Source organism: Spinacia oleracea, chromosome 2 (assembly GCF_020520425.1).
Source record: "Spinacia oleracea cultivar Varoflay chromosome 2, BTI_SOV_V1, whole genome shotgun sequence".
NCBI classification, from domain to species: Eukaryota; Viridiplantae; Streptophyta; class Magnoliopsida; order Caryophyllales; family Amaranthaceae; genus Spinacia; species Spinacia oleracea.
Genome location: NC_079488.1, coordinates 88789544 through 88795215, shown reverse-complemented (window position 1 = coordinate 88795215; position 5672 = coordinate 88789544).

Below are 5672 nucleotides of genomic sequence, written 5' to 3'. Positions count from 1 at the left end.
TATGATTTATACACCCGGGTGCACAATACTCACTGTGCACCCTATTTTTAAAAGAACATATAGTTCAAATGCAGAGAACATATCATTCATATCCATAGAACATATACTAAATGAACTTATAGTTCAAATCCAAAGAACATATAGTGTAAATATTTCATTTGTACAGGTACATTGAAATCATTCTTCATGTTCTTTAAATACTCAACAAATGTTCTTTAGGGTGTACAATGATCACTATGCACCAGGGTGTATAATCCAAATCGTGGGTTCTATAAGTTGTATTTTTTTTTTTTTGACATGGGCTTAATTTGCATAGATAAAACTAACGGTTACACCTACATCTAAAACAAAATAAACAAGCCCTAGCATAAATTAGACAACAAAGTAATAAAAAGCCACTAAAAGTAAAAGGGTAGCATGATCTTCGCTTGTCAACACTTAATTGTTTCGATGACTTTGTTTACAATATCGTACATATGGTGTTTTGCTATTGAGTTCCTCATCAACGCCTCATAGTTAGGTTGGAATTGTAGGGGTTTACAGTTAAATACATAACATGATAGCGGAATAACCCCAAAGCCAGGAAGCATGTATACAGTACAGATTAAACATTACTTACGTTTGTAGCGTGTTTCCCTTAGTTCAACGAACACGAACAAGAACTCTAAATGTCGTTCCTCTACTTGGTTCACCGACACGTTCAGATCCGTCTTGAGATTGATGGCTTAGACCTCTTTTAAGACAGTTTAGATTTTGGGGTGAACACTCTAATGGAGGCATATAGAGAATTATAGTTTTCTCACTTGCCTTATTGCATTAGGTTAGGAAAACATGTGGAATAGGATATTATAATATCCTATCACATGAGCCAAGCCAACCGGCCAAACAACAAGCTTGACCATCCAGCAAGGCCCACGACTACGCTAACACACACACGCGCACAACGCAACAGGCAATGGGCCTTGGGCCGTCGCTGCTGCTGCTGTTGTGGCTTCCTCGCGCGTGCAGCCAAGGCAGCAAGGCCATGGGCTTGGCGCCTTTGTGTGCCTTGCTTGTGGGCTTGCTTTCGTGGTTGCTTTATTAAATTATCATTCGATAATTCATTTATCGTTTCGTACTTGACGATCCATTGCCGTACGATACGATTATTCGTTTCGCCTAACTTACAAATATACGCAACACGATATACGATTACACGATCCAATGTTAAATCGTATAATTATGTTTTCAGAACTAATTTCCCGAAAAGCTATTAAATGAATTTCCTATTTATTTAATCCGATAATCTGTTACATGGCAATGGTGTGACCTTATAGGTTCAGTCAAGAGTAAGAAGTGAGCCTAATTAGGATTAGAACTCACTGATCGGAAGCATTGCTCCAGCCAGCTGTTCCGATCACTTGATTTCACTGAATTAATTGTTCGTAATTAATCTTGAACAATTGGTATTAGACTAATGCACATTGGGTGAAGTACACATTTCCTTCAGTCTCCCACTTATCATTCAGACAAGTGTACATTCACATTCATTTGTCACTTCGTGTTACTTGCTGAACATAAGGTAAGATCCAAGACATCCTTATTAGGTCTATAAGTGTTTCTTGGATTACTGAGTTCAACTGTTAAACTTTTACAGAAGGTTAAGCCTTGACCATTATGAGCACGGTCATGCATTTCAATAGTATCTAACTCTCCGAGAGGCCTTGTTATACAACAACACCATATCCTATCAAAGATAGGAGGACAATCCAATCTTGCAATCTATGAATATTCACTTTGACTCATAGTATGCCCAATAACCGCTTCTATAGTCTCTTTTTACGGTGCAACGTTTAGAGAGCATCAAAGCGAACTAAGCTTCAAACGAGCAATCATAATTACTCATGTTTTGAGGAATGGTTCTAATCCCCATTAATGAGAACTACTTATGACATGACTTTAATATCTTAAAGTGTTCTCATGGTCAATCCGATACAAGATCCAATAAGTATTTATGCAAAAGATTTCTGACATAACATGTCCATCTAGTTCAAGAAACTGGACTAAAAATCTTCTTGCAATCTAATCTTCATTAGTCATTGGTCGTCCAACTTTCAATGACCTGGATTGGGGATCCTTTGTGACTTCAATATTCAAGTTCACTTATGGGTGTTTCTTTCTTGACAACCCATTTGAATGTTTTGAACCACTTGGACTTTATCATTTAATACTAAACCAAAATTAAATGAATATGAAATAAAGAAATTCATAAATATGAAATGGTTAAACCAATTGTTTTAAACACAGATCCAACAAATGTTCTAAAGCAAAACTTAGAAAATCAAAGCCATTCTCCAACATGCTTGATTCCCATGGTTGCTACATCTGCGTTGTGTTTCTTTTGTGGCAACGGTTTAGTCAATGGATCCGCTACGTTGTCGTTAGTTCCAACCTTGCAAATCTTGATTTCTTTCCGTTCAACGATTTCTCGAAGTCTGTGAAATCGCTGCAGTACGTGCTTGGACTTCTAGTGGCTCCTAGGCTCATTTGCCTGGGCAATGGCTCCACTATTGTCGCAATACAAAGCCATTGGTCCTTTTATGGAGGGGACAACCCCAAGTTCTTCAATGAACTTTCAAATCCAAACAGCTTCTTTTGCTGCTTCTAAGCAACAATGTACTCGGCTTTAGTTGTAGAATCCACAATAGTGGTTTGCTTAGCACTTTTACAGCTTACTGGTCCTCCATTAAGGCACAACACAAAACAAGACTGTGATCTTAAATCATCTTTGTCGGTTTGAAAGCTTGCGTCCGTATAGCCTTTAACAATCAAATCATCCGTACCACCATAGACCAGAAATTGATCCTTTGTCCTTTTCAGGTACTTTAGGATATTCTTGGCAGCAGTTCAATGCGCCTCTCCGGGGTCTGACTGGTACCTGCTCGTTGCACTAAGTGCGAATAAAACATCTGGTCTTGTACAAATCATAACATACATGTAGATCCAATAGCCGAAGCATATGGAATTCCACTCATCTTTCTACGCTCATCAGATCTCTTGGGAAATTGAGTGTTGCTTAGATATACGCCATGCGACATGGGTAGATGGCCTCTCTTGGCTTCCATCATACTAAACCTAGCTAGCACTTTGTCAATGTAAGTGTTTTGGCTTAGTCCAATCATCCTCTTACATCTACCCCTATAGATCTTGATGCCCAATATGTACTGTGCCTCTCCTAAGTCTTTCATCGAGAAACACTTTCCAAGCCAAGTCTTTACACACTCCAGCACAGGAGTGTTGTTTCGAATAAGCAGTATGTCGTCAACATACAAGACTAGGAATGCAATTTTACTCCCACTGACTTTCTTATATACACAAGGTTCGTCCTGATTCTTGATGAAGCCAAATTCATTGACTGGTTCATCAAATCGTGTATTCCAACTCCTTGGTGCTTGCTTCAATCCATAAATGGATTTCTTAAGCTTGCATACCTTTCCTTGATTCTCCGGATCTATAAAACCCTCCGGCTGCGTCATAAACACAGTCTCTTAAAGAAAACCATTCAAGAAGGCAGTTTTGACATCCATTTGCCACATTTCATAGTCATGAAACGCGGCGATCGCAAGGATTATCCGAATAGACTTAAGTATTGCAACTGGAGAAAAGGTTTCATCGTATTCAACGCCGTGAACTTGTCTATAACCTTTTGCTACCAATCTAGCCTTGTATATGTATACAATTCCATCTTTTTCTTTCTTCATTTTGAAGACCCATTTGCTTCCAATAAGTGTAAACCCATCCGGCAAATCAACAAAATCCCAGACTTGATTTTCAGACATGGAGTCTATTTCATATTTCATGGCCTCTAACCATTTTGTAAAGCTTGGGATCGTCATAGATTTCTTGTAGGACATAGGTTCATCACTATCCAATATGAGAACTTCTAAGTTTTCAGTCAAGAGGACGCCTGTCCATTTATCCGGCTGCAACAAAAAAAAAATCTCATACAGCGATTGACCAAATCCGTCTCTAAATTAGTCAAATCCGTCTCTATATGTTCTTAGGGACGGATGTAGGGACAGATTACATCCGTTAGCACATCCATCGCTATATGTGCTAATTCAATTTAGGGATTGATTCCATAAAATCCGTATCTAATATTTAGAGATTAATTTTTGAATACGTCTCTAAATTTAGGGACGGATTTTGAATCCGTCTATAAATATAGCAAGTAAAAATAATTGCATTACCGTTTCGAAATCTCGCTTAGGTCAACCCGGTCCAGCATTGCAAGGAGAAGTATAACACCTCGTATTTTTATAATATTTATAAATATATTTTATTATATTTATAAATCATTTTACGATTTTTGGAATTTATTTCGCATTTAAATATTATTTAAATGTATTTTAATTAATTAGAATATTTATTATTTTAGTTAATTACGAAACGAATTTAATTTTCGAGTCGGGAAATTTAATGGGTCGTAAGTAACTTTAAAAGGTTTGGGTTTTAAATGAAAAGTCCAATTCGTTTTATTAAACGAGCCCAATCAAAAGAATTTAATTCAAGCTCTAAGCTAGCCCAATCATTTAATTCCCTAAACCCAATTCTAATTTCCTAAGCCTAGCCCATTAGAAATTGGCAGCCTATAAATAGGAATCCCCTCATTAAATGATCCCCTATTTTGTCATAAACCCTCCTTTGCTTTTCTTTCCCCACACTCCTTCTCCCTCTCCTCGCTCACCCGCACGACCCGCACAGCACTCGCATGCTCGTGCCCTTGTGCCTCGCCCGTCGTCTCGCACACTCGTGTGCCCCTTCCCCTCTTGTTGAGTCATTGTTGCTGTGTGGTGTTGCCATCCTCACGCCCACACTCCCTCACTCCCTCGTCGCTCTGCCTTGTGCTAATGATACAAGACGTTGTTTCATTAATATGATGAGCAGGAATTCCGTCGGTGTGGCCCGACACTCGGTATGGTCCGATATTATTATTTATTATTTGGTGTATGGTTGGCTCCCATCACCCTTTCTTTATGGAATATTCTTTTGGCCCGTTCGAAGCTTATTCTAATTAAATTGTGAGTCAAGGGTCGAGTCAAGCGTCGAGTCTTGTATTCATGATCTACTTGTTATCATTAAATGGCTTTTGCATGTTGATTAGTATTTAGTGAGTGATGCATGTTTATAGTTTCGTTTCACTATTTTCTTGTAAGTACTCAACTTTTGCTAACTACGTGCTTTGTGTCTTTTAGTCATGGCCTTTGCCTTAATGACCCTATGATGATCTATCATTTGCACTTGCATTGATGGGGAGTAGAATAATATAGCAGGTTGGTAGATCGAAATCATGTGGCTTGGGATGGTTGAGAGAATTGCATGCTTTCGTACTTTGAACTATTTTTATTTATATTTTAATTATGTTTGAATTCGTTGAACTTTTATACTTTGGTTTTTTGGCCGTCATGGTTCCAATTTGTAGGAGGCCTCGATAATTTAATTATTTATGTTTTGAAAAGTTAGTTGACATTAAATTCCGCTGCGTAATTATGGTACTAGCCTTAACCGTTATCACGGTGGCGGTAATACTTTAGTAATTCCTTTATTTTAAGTTGGAAAATGGTTTTATAAAAGCAAGGAATTATTAGGTTGTTACAAAGTGGTATTCAGGAGCTTAAGGCTACTTTGTAGTA